Source organism: Lactuca virosa, chromosome 1, assembly GCF_052849685.1.
Source record: "Lactuca virosa cultivar CGN04683 chromosome 1, Lactuca_virosa_CGN04683_v6, whole genome shotgun sequence".
NCBI lineage: Eukaryota > Viridiplantae > Streptophyta > Magnoliopsida > Asterales > Asteraceae > Lactuca > Lactuca virosa.
The window spans coordinates 123651017-123670173 of record NC_136426.1 but is presented as its reverse complement, the minus strand read 5'-3'; the positions used below and the strand labels follow the sequence as shown (position 1 = coordinate 123670173).

The 19157-nt window shown below is 43.6% G+C and overlaps 2 non-coding genes across 2 annotated transcripts; both read left to right on the top strand.

Annotated features, from left to right (window-relative positions):
* The first annotated feature begins 391 nt into the window (after nucleotides 1-391).
* Nucleotides 392-482, top strand: LOC145151851 (small nucleolar RNA Z223). The gene has a single exon (XR_013732402.1). It is a non-coding gene; the product is annotated as a small nucleolar RNA Z223 (small nucleolar RNA).
* Nucleotides 483-568: 86 nt separating this feature from the next.
* LOC145151852 (small nucleolar RNA Z278) lies at nucleotides 569-685 on the top strand. The gene has a single exon (XR_013732403.1). It is a non-coding gene; the product is annotated as a small nucleolar RNA Z278 (small nucleolar RNA).
* Nucleotides 686-19157: the final 18472 nt, after the last annotated feature.

The following is a 19157-nucleotide window of genomic DNA, read 5'->3' as shown; positions in this document are numbered from 1 at the left end:
ACATATAACAAAAGTTAAAAATCAGTGGCCCTATACATTTCAAAAAGTTGGCGTAAAAGACAAACTAGCAACGATGGCCTTTGTACATCTCCATTATCAATATCATGTGGATACGGTTATAATTTCAAAAGGGTATGGCCAGGGCCGACCTTACCCTTTCCCAAACTAAGGAAGGGCTTAGGGCCCCAATTTCCAAGGGCCCCAATTTTAAAGCTATTTAGTCCATAAACAGAGAACTAAAAATCGATTGTTACGCACACAATCAACAATTCCAGAGCAATGATTCGATTTCCACAAAAACGTAACCTTATGTTCGAGTGTTCTTCTTCCTTCTCTGCTTCTCCTTCAATCTCTATTGTTTTGGTTGGTCAAAGTTAGGGCTTTTCAAATTTTTTTGCAGTGATGATTAATACACAGCTTTAAGCCAGTTCTGCTTTAGAAAATTCATGATAGATAGAGCTATAATTTACTCTAAGCTTCTGGTAATTAAACTTCCAAATTTTCGCTTTCCAAATTAACTTTGTAAGATTCGTGGGATTTTTTCTTCCATTACTTAGATTGTCAATATACCAATGATGAAGTAATCCAAATTTGTAAGATACGGTGGATCCAATACCTTGTTTTACAAGGAGAACCACTTGGTTGAAACTGTATTTCAGATGATATTGTTGGATTTAGTTGAGGTTGAGCTTTTCTTTTCAAATATTTAGCCTGTAGTTTTTGAATCTACAAAGGATGAAATAATCCAAATATATAAGATGTTGTGGATTTTTGTTTATTGTTATTTTTATTTATGACTCTACTCAAAGTTTATGAGACATGTATGTTGTTTTGGTTTATAGTATTGTATTGTTTTATCTTTAGGTGGTTGTTGCTTTATGGTATAATGTTGAAAGCAAATGATGAATACATGTTTTTTTATGTATCAGATGGAGTTTTACATATTATTTTTTTGAAGCTGGACATGGACACGATACCCGTACAAAGTTGAAGATGAAAAATTCAAAAACAACAGACCATTCATTACTATCAGTAGGTCTTCATTTGGAGCATTGCTACCCTGTTGTTTTGGATGCTTGTTTCTATTCATGTATGGCTGGCTGATTATGCTATCTTTGGATGATGCAGGTTCTTTATATTTCTGATCCCTATATTGATTCATGCTTTTGTTCCCTACATTGATTCATGCCTTGTCATGTGTATTCTAATGTTTCTAGTTGGATTGGACTTAATTTTTTCATTTTCAGAGACTCGGGGTTGGAACTTGGATCAAATTTGAGTTTTCCATTATCTTATATTCTCAAAGTTGTCAAGAAATCAAGTGTCAATGACTCATTGTGTAGAGTAAAGGCCTAAGGGTCTCAAGCGCAGATAAAAGAAGAGGGTTTATAACATTATGTAGAGTAAAAGCCAACGGGCCCCAAATTTTTGGTTTGCTTAGAGCCCCCAAACTAGTTGAGCCGTCCCTGGGTATGGGTCATATGAGTTTTTAGGCTTCACGGAGTGGCATGCGGTTTGGAACCGCGATGGTGACATGTGGCCAGGGAACACCGCCCCCAGGGTGCGGTTAGGTGCGGCCAAGACCGCAGTGCGGTCCTTGAAGACCGTGATTTGTGATTGGTTGTTGGTGGGTGTGACCGTTGGGGGCATAAATGAATTTATTTATTTATTTATTTATTTTTTATTTTTTGCCTTTTGAAAGTGTGGCACCACTCCCTTGGTGTGGCAAGAAACCACACTTGTGTGGTAAAAAATGACATGGCGCTGATGTGGCGGGGGAGGGAGTGGCATCCCCACACCCCGTCAAGGCCCCCACTCGGAGGGGTATTATGTAAGCAACACGGAACTAAGCAACCGTCACCCAAGATCACGCTCAAAGGCCGTCTGGTGGTGTGGCAAGAAACCACACTTGTGTGGTAAAAAATGACATGGCGCTGATGTGGCGGGGGAGGGAGTGCGGTTTCGGTGGCACCACACCCTCCAGCCTTAGAAAGCTGGAAGAAAAAACAAAAACCACATGTGGGTCCCACCAGGACCATTTCCTTCATCAGGAAGCATTAGGGGGTAGAAAAGACAAAACAAGAGTCTCCAACAGTTCGCCGGCACAACCACCAGTCGCTTGTCCACTACTCTACTTCACTTCGAGAGATGAAGTTCGCCAATGGCACCACCGGCCGTTTATAGTCGGTCGGCGATGCCCACCAAAAAAACACAGATCCTTGTTGCCTTTCATCTTCAAGATCCAACACCACTGATCTCTTTCATTTCTCCGATCGCCGAACCGCGAGTTGAGTCCAAATGGCAACAGCCAAAATGTTGGTCATTGTCAGGACCAACATCCACCGGACCATCTGTCAATCCCCACCAGATTTTTCTGCTCAACAGGTCACAAACCCACCAGACGACCTCCAATCGACAACTGAAGATCCGCCATCGACGACCCTCTTACAACCAACGCTCCACAGCAACCCCGGTGCAAATCACCATCACAGACGGACCATGTCATGCCATCGGAAACTGAAACCAAAAACGCTAGTCGACCACTTCGCTTGTTTTCGTCGACTACTACCTACCACGTCACCGTCGATCGCCATCATCGCATCATCACATGCAACTTCCACTACATCCTGTCACCGGTCGCCAACATCAACCTTCGAACCACCATCGTTCATCTCCAACTTCGATGAAAAACCTCTGACTATAACTGTCGATCCTCTACAGCAGCGACGCTGGCAAAGTGAAGCACCACTTTCCCTTTACAGTTAATTTGCACCTATTTCTTCACCATCATCACTGTAGATCCACCTCTTTGAAGCTTCGACCCAACAGAACGTTGTCAGGTGTCTTCAGCAAGCCCTGCTCCGATTTCCCTTACAATCAACGATGGTCGCCGACGAAGGAACAACCAAGACCATCCATCGATCCACATTCTTAAGATCCAGATACAATCATCCATCTCTGTGTTCGTCAAGAAGCGCATAGTGGGCTCCATTTACCCAATTCGTTTCACGTAGATGACAAAAAGGAATTAGGGCACTGGCCCACATCTCGCAAGTAGGCTCCGACAACTTCATATTCGGCTGATCATTTCCTAAGTGGGGTCACAACTCGAACACAGACTTCTATTTTTCAGTTGGGGCTGATTAATGAATAAATGGGATGATAAATATGGCTCATATATTTATTTTGGGCTCTCTTCAAGTTTATTCCTCCATGATGTTGGGTTGCTCAAACAAAACAAAAATTCCCCAACTTAACAAGATAAAAGTCAACCATTTACCTCAAGCTCCGCTCAATAAATACGTTTCAGAATATGCACGGTGTCTTCAAAATTAAATAAATAAATAAATAAAAGGGGGACACATGCCTAATAGACTGCAATTTCATTTTGGATTTCTCTCAGTTTGGCTATCTCACGTTTTTGGGCTATTCCAACAATAAAAATGGGTAGTCTTTGCAAGATAAAAATCAGCAGTTCAATGTTCGTGTACTCCAATTCAGTTAAGCTAGATCCGATTCAAGAAGATGCGGTCCAACTAGCTCAACATTTTCAAAAAAAAAAGGAAAAAAGAGGGGGATAAGAGTAGTATGATTTCGCTACTCTACGAAGCGTTCTGAGAAATGATCATTGATATAAATGATCATATTGAATCCTGAAATAAAACACACACTTGTCAATTCTGGATGCAAGAGATTAGTGTTATGAATGAAGGAGAAGCTTCACGGCCCAGCACCAGACATCAACCACGCTGCCCGGCTATCAACAGCCATGTTGACCGACCCCTGTCATTCTTTCTTCCCAGCTCAGTAGCCGTAAAGCCCACTCCTCAACAGTTACGTTATCTGACTCCCAGCAGTCGCTCTGCCTAGCTCTCGGCAGCCGTGCGACCCAGCTCTTGTCAGCATTTGTGTCGCCTAGCTCTTTCCAGTAGTTTTGTTGCTCAGTTTTCAGCAACTATGCATTCATCATTCCAATTTCTTCGCCTCCTCTAATAAAAGGGAGGGGGATGGGGAGAAGGATTGGCATAACAATATGCAGAATTGATTTCTATTCGAAAGAGCAGAGTTAATTTACATGAAAAGCTAGTACTATACATGATAGTGCATTCCCGAGGTGACATTAGTATTTCGGATTGAAAGAGCAGCATCGCGGTCCAATTATCACTACGACTAATGATGTTGCAGAGCGCCTAGTGCCATTACATTTCTGCCCGGACTGATCACCAGGGCTAAACAAATACATTGCAGGCTGCTACGCCTGATCCTGCAAAGTTCAGTACCTTTGCCTTGAGTCGTCTGGCTTCTCATCCCGACTCCGCTATAGCGGCAAGCTTCACCTGCAAAGTCCAGTACCTTTGCCTTGAATCGTCTGGCTTCTCAACCCGACTCCAATATAGCGACAAGCCCCACCTACAAAGTTAAGTACCTTTGCCTTGATTCGCTTAGCTTTTCAGTCCGACTCTAATATTATGACAAGCTCCACCTGTAAGGTTCAGTACCCTTTCCTTAAGTTGCTTGGCTTCTCAGCCCGACTCCATTATAGCGGCAAGCTCCGACTGCAAGGTTCAGTATCTTTGCCTTGCGTCTCTTGGCTTCTCAGCCCGACTCTATTATTGCGGAAAGTTCCACCTGCAAGGTTCAGTACCCTTGCCTTGAGTCGCTTGGCTTCTCATCCCGACTCCATTATAGCGGCAAGCTTTGCTTGTAAGGTTTAGTCCCTTTGCCTTGAGTCGCTTAGCTTCTCAGCCCGACTCCATTATAGTGGCAAGCTCCGCCTACAAGCCTCAAAGGGTTGCAACCTTTGTCTATATGATTCCACGCGATGCTCTCCCGCATGATGTATTCACGCTCGCTGGTTGTTAAGCCTGATCTGCCCCACGTTATTCTCTCCTACTTGATGTATTAATGCTCGCTAGCTGCTAAGCCCGATCTATTCCATGCAATGCTCTCCCGTGTGACATATCTACGATGGATGGCTGCTAAGCCTGATCCGTTCTGCTAAGCCGCACAATATAAGTTGCGCATTGCCGCGCACCATAAGTCGCACATCATAAGCTTATTTCATGCCTAGCACCACATATTTGGTGTCTCTTCTCTTATAATTAACATGGTTTTCCTATACTCGGACAATCAATAAGGCGCTTCCTACATTACATCTTACTATAGCAAGGTTACTCTTCAAGAAGAATGGTATCACGACAAAAACCCTGCTACTCGCAATCCCTCAGAATGTATGTTGTCTGGCTCTTGGCAGTAGTCTTGTTGTCTATTATCATGAAAACAACTCGTCATGTGTTCTTATAGAAACCTTTCCATATGCACCATAGTCTGATACGACTACCTACACTACCCACATTAGACTAGGGGGAATCCATCTAGGTACAACCCACACAAAAAACACCTTGAAGATAGTTATCAATGCTCATGCAAAACAGACTATGTAGATGATTATTGGTGGCACTCCACCAAGACACGATAGAAACACCGCAACATCCATGTTGCATATTTATATAGCAGCCCCACTCTGCATAACATTATTAGCAGCCTTTCTCTGCATGATCACAACGACAGCTACGTTGCATCATACCGACCGGATCATACTCCTAGCAAGGAAAGATCATTAAGCCAGCTCATACTACATAAACTCGTGCTTGGCTCATCGCGCAACCCCACGGTTCATGTGGGCGAGGTTCGGTTTCTTTTTATTCTTTGATGCATTGGTGCTTTGTCTAGTCCGAACAGATTGTCAGCAATCGAATCACATCAGACTAGGAAGACTTGATGACACAGTTTATATGACTGAGTCCATTCCAATGTCATTGTCCGCGTACCAATCACATCGGACTGGGGGGACTTGATGATATTAGGCCTATTAGCATGGTCCAAATGGTCTGGCGCGCCAGCCTTGCCTGTCGTTCTCCTGCCAGCCCTGCCTGGCTCTTCCTTGCCAGCCTTGCCTAGTACTACCTTGCCAGCCTCGCCTGATGCTCTCCTACCAGTCTTGTCTGGCGCTTCATTGCCAGCCTTGTCTGACGCTCTCCTGCCAGCCCTGCCTGGCGCTCCCCAGCCAATATTTCCTAGTACGTGCTCGCCAGCCTTTCCTAGTGCGTGCCCGCCAGCCTCGCCTGGCGCCTCCGGGCAGCCTAGCCCAACTCGTTCCTAGTTGGGCTTAAATTGGGATAGCCCAAGGTCTGACCCAATTGTCCCCTATAAAGTGAACAGTGCCTCCTCCATAGAAGGGGACTCTCCCCGGTGGCTCATCCGCCACCCTATCCTTCCCTCTTAGCTCATCCGCCACCCTCCGCCTTCAGCCGATATAGACCACCACTGGAGGGTTCAACCCGAGCTGTGAGACCGGAGGGTCTTGACTGAGACACATGACCGGAGGGTCCACACCGAGCCGTGATACCGGAGGGTCCTCACCGAGACGCATGACCGGAGGGTCCATGCCGAGCTATAGCCATGGGAGGCTTATTATTTGTGTATGTGGTATTTTGGGGAACTCACTAAGCTTCGTGCTTACCGTGTTGTGTGTTATGTGTTTCAGGTACTTCTCAGGATCGCGGGAAGGCGCCGGCTTGATTGTACACACCTGTTCGAGATTGTGTTTGAGGATTCTGGGATATTATCAGTTGTTTTGTTGCTTTGTGTTTTGACAATTGATACATTGTGGTTTTGAGAAAATGTGATATTGAGTTTTTATGTGATTTAAAAATAAAAATTTTGTTTGAAAATTTACAGCGTTACAAGTTGGTATCAGAGCCTTGGTTTGAGGGATTCGCATGTACTCTCGGGTATGTCTGGATTCAAACTGAGGATATGAGAAAATGTTTCTAAAAACAAATGATTTTTCTAAAACGAGTAAGAGTTTTAAAGAGAAAACGAGACAGAGTTGTGTGTACAATCAGCCAGAGCCCAAACGGTGATTTCCCAAAATACCATTACTTGTTTATATTATGAGATACTTATGAGATATTAGAGTTGCATGCTAGAGGATAGGCTAGGTACTTCAAAAATTAGTGCTAGAGTTGCCTGATTCATGATACCTTAGCCTAGGGTATGCTATTGTTTGATCTTATCTGCTATTTGCTCTGTGTGTACTAAGTATGGAGAAACATAGCAGGAATCTTTTAGAGATAGTTTTGAGTAATCTAGGAGAGATACCTACATGAGCATTGAGGAATCTACCGAGAGAGTAGTTGATATACGTGAGGGATAGAGTACTGTGAATTAGGATCTTTGGAAGAGGACTTAGGACGACTACAGGTTGGCGTGGAAGGTAGTATTGGGTCCGTACTACTGAAAGCACCAGATGTGTATGCGACCCAAGTAAGAATCTTAGGATGCTAAGGAGCGTGTAGGGGTGGGTAACCGAGTGTGTGTGTGTGTATTGAGCTAGTCTCTGATTCATTTGTGCTTGCGTTTCAGAGACACTATGATGATTACCCGCAACAATCCCGGGGGCAGTGGTACCAGTGACAAGGAGATCCGCAGGATCATTCATGAGGAGGTGGCCACAGCTATCAGAGAGGCCATACCAGAGATGTTCGAGTCTATTAAGACCATGTTGATTGAGACATTCGATGAGCGATACGCTGCTGTCACGGAGGCTGCTGCTGCCGCAGCCACTGCGGCCATAGCTGCTGCCAGGCCACAGGGAGGTGACTCGTTGTTGCTCCGTGAGTTCAGCAACACGAAGCCACCTGAGTTTGATAGGACCCAGGATCCGATCACTGTCATGAGATGGATATCCGACATTGAGGGGTGTTTCTATACGTGTTCATGTCCAGAGCATCTGAGAGTCCGGTTCGCGCTGAACTAGCTTCGCTTGGGAACCAACTTTTCAACTTAAATGGTGGTGGCGGTGGGTTTCTGGCCAAATGATGCGCATAATACCACAAATAACAAAAACAATCGAACATACTCACATTCAGCCACCTCTCAGGTGGCTGTCGTCACCGTAGTAAATGGAAACAGTGGCCAAAAAGGCCACTGGCGGCAGCCATGGCGTCTCCAGCGTCGTATTCACAGCAAATAACGAGGAATAGGAGAAAGGTGGGTTTGGCGGTTGAACTTACCAAGTTATTCTGGTGGCCCACGACTTGCACAACGATGACACAATAGGTTTTTCCTGGTCCTCGACGGTTCTCCAGCGGCCTCTGACGTTTCCGGAAGCAGACGTCGCAATGACGACCTTTAACGGCAGTGTAGCGGTCGACGGTCGGACTTGTGATGCAAGCGGCGGCTGAGGGCTCCAAGAATTGTGGCGGCGGCAGAATCTCATCTAGGTTTAGGGTTGAAGTGTATCCCGTGTCTAGAGGGTGGAGGGGAGCGGGTTTAACTCCCGTATCCAGCTCCCAAACTATGTGTAAAAATTGATATTTCTGGTCCCTCCCTCTCTAAATCTTTTCAACTTAAATCCCAATAATTACCATGCAGCCCATGCCCTCAGAAATCTTTACGAACTGAATCCGGATTTTACCTTTTAGCCCTTGCTTCCCAAAAATCTTATCAACACAAGTCCAATTGATACCATTTAAACCATAAATTCCGAATTTATAACATTTTACTCCCAAGGCTGACACTAATAAGTTATTATGGATTTAGGGCCTCAATAAAATAATATAAAAATATACTTCTCATCATGGGGTTTATTTACTTATTTATTTTATTTAATCTTATTTATATAAGATTCCAAAATAGGATGTTACAATTCTCCCCCACTTAAATTAGATTTCGTCCGCGAAATCATTCGTTACCATCCCTTACACGCCCGACACTTGAACGACATGGCCACAACCCTGAGCATAACCCCATCCTTCCCAAGGCAACCTAAATCATCCCTCGCAGGGTTCTAAAACCCGAAAATGAATGAATTCCTTGCAACATGATCACATCTACTCCGTCTGAAATCTGTAGTCTCGAGGTGATCTGAATCCTTGACCGACCACCCATGTTGAGATTTACCAAGCTTAATCTTCCTCGAATGACCGACCACTACACACTTCCAGCTTTGATTATCTTGATACTACCATTAGAAACAAGTTCACTGTCCAATATCAACTGTAGAGCACTTATACTTGGCCAAGGATCAGATAATCCCGCTGTGAGTGAATTATCACTTCCCAATCAATCAGTTACTCCGTCTGTACATGAAATCCTAAAATACCATTACTGCTTGAGACACTAAAACTATCTGAAGCACTGAACTACCTGAAACACTGAATTGCCTGAAACACTGAACTGCTTGAAACAGAATGTTGCCACATGGCTGTTTCCCCAAAATCCACCGAGACCTCTCTGGTTCCAGCTTATCTAGAATGCTGAACTCCTGCTCGGTTGCTGAGCCAAGAGCAACCTCACAATCGCCCCACACGACTTCCGAACGAAATCCTTGTCTATCAATAGTTACCACTAGTATCTTGCCACTGTGGCTCTAATGACTTTTGGATCTAACTGATCGGGTCCATATGTCGAATCCTGACATCACCCAAACCCAATGCTAAAAGTGATTGCTACATGACCAAGGGTAGCCTTATATCACAACGACCTTAAGCAGTCCATTGCTTCCTTGATCTCATAACTGCAATGATGTTCCTACGGTCTTATCACTGGCTCAAACAGGTCTAATTCATCTGGGGAAATCCGTAAACCAATCTGTGGATTTGCCACACCTTCACTACTGCACCCGAACTGATAGGTACTACTGCTCCTTCTGTGATCCATCACACTCTCATGGTATCTACTAACCTAGTGAATGCTACGGCTACACCCGCAGACTTACAACACTGTAGCAGTATCTGCCAACCTTGTGAATGCTATGGCTACATCCGCAGACTTACAACACTTCTAGCACTATTTGTTAACCTTGTGAATGCTACGGTTACACCCGCAGACTTACAACACTTCCCACACTATCTGGCTACTAGTGAATGCTATGGCTATCTCGTAGTCTTACAACACTCTCCACGCTGTCTCGATGCTGGTGAATGCTACGTGTGACATCCCCATTTTCACGGCCAGAAAAGACCGATTTTTGTTTATGCTTTATAAAAATCAGAGTACCTTTTTTAATAAAAATGTTGCGGAATTTGTTCCCAGAAAAACATGATAAATACGTTATCAAAGAATTTCCAAAGAAATGTATTTTATTCATTTTAAAACATTGGGATGTCATCGTCAATACAGAAACATAAGCATAAACATAACTTATATTGATTATCACTAGTGATTTATATCTCCTTAATCTCTCAGTGTGATGTAACTTCATATCGACACCTGTGATTCAAATAAACTGAGTGGGTCAGGTTGGGAAACCTGGTGAGTACATAGGGTTTTCAACCCACAATAATATAATTATTATGTTTAAACATCAAACAATCAACCCAATTACACATCCCCATTATCCTCTTTACTCTTAAGGATCTACCCTAAGAATCAAATATTTTTCGTTCATTCATTCCTAAGGATCATCCTAAGGAATCGGCACGAAGTCCATCGTCACCGGGGTTTAGGCACTAAGTCTGCATAGTCGCCATGATTTATACAACATGCACTAAGTCCGCATAGTCGCCAGGGTTTTAGGCACTAAGTCTGCATAGTCGCCAGGGTTTATACAACATGCACTAAGTCCGCATAGTCGCCAGGGTTTTGGCACCAAGTCTGCATGATCGCCAAGGTTTAGGCACCAAGTCTACATGATCGCCAGGGTTTAGAGTACAGTGGGTGAACACATCATTCACAACACCTACAGGTTGCGAGCCTGCTAGTGTTCCACTGGACTGTCTAGAATAGTTTATAATTGTCATCCATACTTTGCTAGATGACGGGGCCAACATTTGGGAACAAGGCTTCTCACATCGTCCACCTCTCACCCTTATCTCATGGTCTATATCACCTCTCAACTCATCATCCAACTCATATTTCATCTACCCATGTTTTACCCAACATATTATGTATATATAAATACATATACAATTTAAATCATATAAAACTTGTATAAAATCGTTCATCCAACATAGATAGCAAGTATACAGATAATATGCACTCATATCACGTAATTTATATAAAATACTTCATATCTATGTGTAAGATGAAAGTAACTATGCACTCACCTGATAAGGTAGTGACTCGGTACTCGGAAAACGCTTCGTTTACTTAAAACAGCTTCTTTCGACAAAACCTAGTATCATTACCACTAGAGTTTAGTCTAACGTTAACCGCGACTAATTAATAGTCTAGCTATTATTACTATTATATAAGCGTTAAACAACACTCTATATAACTCATAATAATAGCCCAAATAATTGTTTTAAGGTCCTAATAATGTTACTATAATTAATTAGAATCTATATTAAAAATAGCGTAGGCGTAGCTCACTTACAGCAGGTTTTCTCGAAAACCGGGCTTCGCTTGGAGCAGCGTTTCTGAACCGAAAGACCCTTTTTTTCGGGACTCCGGGAGCCTCGGGGCTTCCTTCGGGTGTTAGGGGGTTTACTTAGGCTTTTAGGGGGTTAGGGTAGGTTAGAGAGAAAAACTAGTGAGAGAAAGAATAGATTTTGGAGTGAGGAATTGGCTGACCCTCGCAGCCCTTTTATAGGCGCTCAGCACCTCGGAACGCTGGGCGTTCGGAATTACTACGTTGGGCGTAGATCGGATAAGGCTGCCAGGTGGCGATCTTCGGGTGGTGCGACGTGGAGGATGCTGGACCGAGGGAGGCAGCTGTACGCTGGCCGTACCGAGCTTCGGACGCTGGGTGTAGGCGAGGGGCGACGTGTCGCAAATCCAAAGTAGGTACCGAGGTCAGCGATGGAAGGTCCTGATCGAGCCACGTCATCATCTCGCACCAGGTTTCGCAAATCCGAGTCTAAACTTTAAAAATTCGTAACTCTCGTATACGAGCTCTGTTTTCGACGTTCTTTATATCCACGCGTAGGCGGGAACGTACCCTACAACTTTCGTTTAGACTCCGTCGGCTAATTTTGTATTTATTTTAAAAGTTATATTTTTAACAGGCCGGGAGACGATTGGTCCGTTAAAAATTTGTAACTTCTTCATCCGACGTCCGTTTTTGTCTGTCTTTTTATCGTTATGCTACTATTAACGAGATCTTCTATTCTCATTTAGGTTGTGTCGGCTAAAAACTGCTCGATCTAATATTCGAACTTCGGGCTGTACACTGCTAAGCCGAAACTTCGAAAAATCATAACTTCCTCATACGAAGTCAGATTTGGGCGTTCTTTTTATGGACGCTCTCGGTTTAACGTTTTCTACAACTCTAGTTTAGATCGCTAAGGCTAAAAGTCGCTCTATCATAAATTCACTAGTTATGCTTACCGGTGCCGTGCCAGTTCCGTTGCAAAACTTCGACGGGTCATAACTTCTTCGTTATAACTCGGATTTCGGCGTTCTTTATATGTACGGAACCCTTGTAACATATACTACCACTTGGTTAAGATTATTTAATCTAAATAATATTTTGTCGAAAAGTCGTTTTCGACCCCTATTATCTCCTAATTGACTAGCCCGGATCTACGGGCGTTACACTACGGCTATCCCGCAGTCTTACAACACTTTCCACACTATCTCAATCGCTGATTACTAATCCGAACACATCCAACATCGAGCATACACACGAACAAACATCCCAAACTGAACTCATGTCCTGACTGGAATCCCCGACCTGATTCCTAAGGCGTGCTATCAAACATTCCGAGAACGTGATCTCATTATTGGCAAGTTTTCCGAACTTCCAAGTCACACTATCCTCATTCCATACAGCCGCTTGGGTTGTCTTCCTACCTAACAAAGATGCGAAACTTATCCCTGCTTCAAAACTGCTACTGCTTCTGAATCCTTGGACGATTCTCCCCCACTTAGATTCGACTAAGTCTTCACAATACCTGAAAATTGAAGAATTCCCAATCCTTATCACTTTCCAATGATCGATCCGATGACAACCAGCTCTTACCAACTAGTGCTCCACTACTAGTCAATTGATAACGGTTACTAAGACAACCGAATCCTGTCGATGCTGGATAACCATCCTGCGAAACCCTGACTGTAGACCTTCCACGGAACACCTCTGATCCGATCTCGACCATAAACCAAGATGACACTGTACACTCCCAACCCACAATTAGGGAAATAACCTTTTGCTACCCATTAATAATTATCGGTATGCAATTGGCATATGAAATCCCTTGGAAATATAATTCAAACACATACAGAGGATAAACCCAGATTTACACTTACTCACACCCTTGGAACGAAAGACTCCATTGTGCAGTTCATGCACGTGCTGCACTGAATTCGGCCCTGCTGGCCTCTCAAAACTGATCCGATATCTTGGGTCTCCTCCCGAGACCCTTCAATATAAGTAACTGGTCCCGAGACCCTTCAATATAAGCAACTGGTCTGATTCACTCTTCCCACTATGCTCCAAGTCAATATCTCGTTCTCGGGCTCTAGAAGTCATATCATTTAGGGTCTCGCACCCTGAGATACTCACGATCTCCCTGCTATCATTATGTAGTATGTCATGATACCTTACCTTTTTCATTTCCTCATCTGGTGCATACTGCGGTACCAACTAAGCTCTCTCCCGAGACTTGGCAGTAATCTCTGCCACAATCCCATTAGTCTGGCGGAGATCTAACAGCTCTCGCGCCAACTGCTGCGCCTCAATCGCCTGGGCAAACTCTGCCTGGAATCTGGTTGAAAAGCCATCCCATGACAGAGCATCGACCGCATCATCACCCAACTCACTACCAACCTCTTCCCATCAATCACGTGCCCTGTCCTTCAGGAAATATGAAGTAAACCAGACCTTGTCCCTCTGGGGCAACGGTTGGTACGAAAAGTGCTGGCGACATCTGCCAACCATCTGCTACTAGAAATGGGGTCCCTAGCCCCATGATAATCTGGAGCTTCACGAGCTCTGAACTCCCAAATCATCAACGTACGCGTCCCTATCATGGCTGATATCTCAGTGCAGAATGCTCTCAGCCTCCCATTACAAATCTCTAAAATGCCCTCCTTAATCATACCGAAGATCACATGAGTCTGGTAAGTGATACTATGCATACTCTCAGATGGAATGAACTCCCTCATCTGACCATCAAGCTGCCGGGCACCAGAGTCCGAGCCTGATCCCCCGCCGGCACCAGATCTGACATCTGGTCTACCACGTAGCATCACCATACTCAACTATACTATAACAATATCAGAATACTAATCATCTCTTGAGGGATCACATATACTACAAGTTTCCTCGATTCATTTCAGCTTTCCTTGATTCGAGTACGGATCCTCTGCTTTCAGTAGTATGGGCTCATACTACCTTCCACATCTATCCGTACTTTCCTCAAGAACTGCCTTGACTCCACCAAGTCCCTTTTACTGCTACTGCTCTCTGCTACTCTCATCCTAGGCTTGACCTAGGGTAACCTCCGATCCGCTCTCCGCCATCAGCTGCATAAGAAGTCCCTGCTATGTCCCCCTAACTAGCTCGCGAGTACCATTACATATCACTAAGACTAGATTATTCTTCGAATGACAGGTCCTACCCTACAACGGTTGGACTCAGACAAGAGCTGTGAAATAGAGCTAAGCCTAACCTTCTGAAATTATTTAGTCCTCGTAATATGTAACTTAACATATTCGTTTACTAGTTAGTTAAAGATAACTATAACTCCTAAAAGCACAAAGCAAGCAACATTCGAGCATTGAGTAACATAATCAAGCATGTTCTTCTCAGGCTATCATATTACTGACTAATCGGTACTAGCATATAGTTCAATAAGCTCATACAGTAGGCACATAACGCATCCTTCCTAGATCTTTAGCCCTAAGCTAGCATACAGTGCTCATATATATAACATGCATATAAGGCATCATCCCTAGATCCTTAGACCTAATTTAGCATGTAGTTCTCATACTCATATCATAACATAAACTTGTATGGGTAATTTCGGAGTACTTACTTGAGTTCGGCTGATTGCATGCACTACGCCCTTTTCTCTTTTCATAATTCTTTTATCTTTTCAAAGTTATTTTTATAAAATGATTTCCTTTAGAAAATTTTCATGCCAATTCCTTAGTTTAAGTTCAGACACACCCGAGAGTGTGCCCGAATCCCTCAAACCAAGGCTCTGATACCAACTTTTAACATCCCAAAAATACAGTCTAAAATTTTCATTTTTAAGTCATTAATAAAACCATAAATATCATTCATCATATAAAAATCATAAGTCGTGTATCTCAAAAATATCATAACATCTGTTAAATATATCAGAGTATAAACATCCTAGGCTGAACGAATGGTGTGTGCACTGCAATCATCCCGAGCTCTTCTCCTTGCTACCGGAAGTACCTGAAACCAAAACTGAAAACTGTAAGCACGAAGCTTAGTGAGTCTCCCCAAACTACCACATACCATACACATAACATGCAACTAGGAGATACGGTCCCCGCCCACTCTCACAGAGATTCGGGCCCCGCTCACTCTCCGCTGTCTAGGAGATTTGGGCCCCGCCCACACTCCGCTGCCTAGGAGATTCGTGTCCCACTCACACTCTCCTGTCTAGGAGATTTGGGCCCCACCCACACTCCGCTGTCTAGGAGATTCGGGCCCCGCCCACACTCTGCTGACTAGGAGATTCTGGCCCCGCCCACACTCCGCTACTAACATGCATACAAGTATCATACAAACAATAAGTATATCTATTCCTCTCAAGCAGTCACATATCTATACTTAAAAAATACTACAAGATTTGGGCCTCGCCCACACTCGGCTACTATGAGATTCGGGCCCCGCCCATACTCAGCTGCTAACATATCACATATACGGGCCGACCTTGGTGCCTTAGACTCGTTCCTACTGAAGGAAACTCACCTCGCACTGCTGAAGTCCCACGAATAAATCTCGGGCTGCTGCCTGACAGATCCCCAAGCTGTCAACATCAAAACAAAACCCAATTAACCATTTGGGCTTCCCATGCATAACTATAAAATCCCTACTCGGGGTAAAAGGACTATTTTACCCCTAACCTAGTTTGGTCCAAGATTTAGGCCCAAACTCATACTCTGAAGGCCCAAAATTCAAATAATCAACCAAGGCCCAACTATGGCCCAATTTTCAAAATTGGGCCCAAACCCCTCACACGGTCTTACCTTAAGGCCCAATCATTTATTCTGGTCCAAACACTTGGCATTCCAGTGATCCAATAACTAATAATCATCAAGGCCCAATAATGGCCCTTCTGTGCCCTAATTTTCCAAATTGGGCCCAAGCCTTTCCAATGGGTCTTATCCTAAAGCCCAATTCTATATTCTAGTCCATACTTGTTCTTGTATGGCCCATCCATATTCCAAACATCTAGGCCCAACAGAAAAGGCCCAACTCAAAACCCAACACAATTAGGGTTTTCACATGAAATGACGATTAGGGTTAAGTGTTCTCACTTAACCCATTAAGGAGTTAACCCATTAAGTCCATTATTCCACTAAGCCAACATACAATGGAATCGGCATAAGTCATAACTTCAGTCCACTGGTCCAAACGCGGGTCCCGACAATCCAAAACTAACATTTTCTAAAATTAGGGTTTTCTAAACCCTAATTAGGGTTTCTAACCCAAGCATAAGCCAACCAAGTCCAAAATTAAGTTTTTAGGTCCATTAGGGTTCCACTAGGCCGGACACCACCTACTGCCACCTCGGGCGGTGGTGGTCGACGGCCGCTCACGGCGGCAGGCGGCAACAACCACCATTTCCAATGGTAGTGGTGGTGGTTCCTGCCCAAAAATAGCATATAAAAATCCCACCCATAAAGTACATAATCACACACAAAAACACACACAGAGCCACCCTTCACGATGGCTGGTGGCGGCAGAAAACGGTGGCAGCCACCACCCCATGGTGGTGGCGTTGGGTTTCTGGCCAAATGATGCGCATAACACCACAAATAACGAAAACAATCGAACATACTCACATTCAGCCACCTCTCAGGTGGCTGTCGTCACCGGAGTAAACGGAAACAGTGTCCAAAAAGGCCACCGACGGCAGCTATGACGTCTCCAGCTTCGTATTCACAACAAATAACGAGGAAGAGGAGAAAGGTGGGTTTGCGGTTGAACTTACCAAGTGATTCTGGTGGCTCACGAATTTCACAACGACGATACAACGGGTTTTTCCCGGTCCTCGGCGGTTCTCCAGTGGCCCCCGACGTTTCCGGCAACAGACGTCGCAATGGCGCCCTTTAACGGCTGTGTAGCGGTTGGCGGTCAGACTTGTGATGCATGCGACGGCTGAAGGATCCAAGAACTATGGCGGCAGCTGAATCTCATCTGGGTTTAGGGTTGAAGTGTATCCCGTGTCTAGAGGGTGGAGGGGAGCGGGTTTAACTCCCGTATCCAGCTCCCAAACTATGTGTAAAAATTGGCATTTCTGGTCCCTCCCTCTCTAAATCTTTTCAACTTAAATCCCAATAATTACCATGCAGCCCCTGCCCTCATAAATCTTTACAAACTGAATCCAGATTTTTCCTTTTAGCCCTTGCTTCCCAAAAATATATTCAACACAAGTCCAATTGATACCATTTAAACCATAAATTCCGAATTTATAACATTTTACTCCCAAGGCTGACACTAATAAACTATTATGGATTTAGGGCCTCAATAAAATAATATAAAAATATACTTATCATCCTGGGTTTTATTTACGTATTTGTTTTATTTAATCTTATTTATTTAAGATTCCAAAATAGCATGTTACATGATAGCCTAGGGTTTTTGTATATGAAATTGACATCATTACTGTAGTTACTTGGTGTATGCATCATGGTTATACATAATTAAGATCTTATAGCCTGAGAATATTTGGTTTAGCCTTATTTCATGTTCTTGTTTGATGAAGGGCTTAGGGTAGGATCGAATATTCGGGTATCTATAGGGTCCAGCGTTGTGTATGGCTAGCATACACTAGGGCTGCAGGGTTTGTGGAAGTTCCATGGGTGAGTTGTGCGGGATCAGTCGACCAGTTACGAGATATTTAGCCTTCCTCTAGGATTTAGGATTGAGCGCTCGCCATGCATATGTATATTGTTAGGGCGTTGTGATGATACTTGATGCAAATATGAGTAGGTGTGGAAGGTAGTATGGACCCGTACTATTGAAAGCACAGGACCCATACGTGCAACAAGGAAGTCATAAACCCTAGGGTTTAGTTGGGAGTTGGTTCCCCATTGTCTATGCGGATTATCTTATATCTTCTTGGTGTATTTTCAGTATGGTGGTTACGAGGCGATTTGAGACCGGATCCGGGTCAGGATTAGGAGCTGGCAGCCAGAATAGGCCAACGTGGACATATGATCGTGTCAGGGAGATCATCCGCGAGGAGGTGGTCGAGATTATCCGGGGTCAGATCCCGGAGATGTTTGGATCTATCAAGACCACCATGATGGAGTATTTTGATGACATATACGCAACCATTGCTGAGACTGCGGCTGCGGGTAAGGGGATAGGGCGAGCTTTTCAGTACCGGAACTTCGATAACACGAAGCCCATGACTTTTGGTGGGACTCAGGACCCTATCATAGCCATGAGGTGGCTTCTGACATGGAATGATGTTTCTGTTGGATTAGGTGTCTAAGCCCATAACTATAATTGGTATGTACTTGACCCGAGAGTAGCATGGTCCATTTCGGGTTGCATATCACCAGGACAATTTGATAGTATGAATATTTGAGTAAGAGGTTATTTATGATTTACTAATATATTATAAGTATAATATATTAATGGAGAAATCATATTATTTAATTAGTATTTATCAAGAATTAATTTGGAATTAATTTAGTGATCAAAAGAGACTAATTAAATTAACGGGGACTGATTATGTAAATCAGTGATATATATATATATATATATATATATATATATATATATATATATATATATATATATATATATATATATATATATATATATATATATATATTGTTTGGGCTATTGATCCATGATGGGCTAAGTTTATGTAAGTATCCATGAAGAGTTAGCCCACATGAGATATGGATCATAACCTACGTGTATGGATTAGGGTTTACCCATGACTCTTGGATTCCTACACTATATATATGACACCCCTTAGCCAAAAATTGGA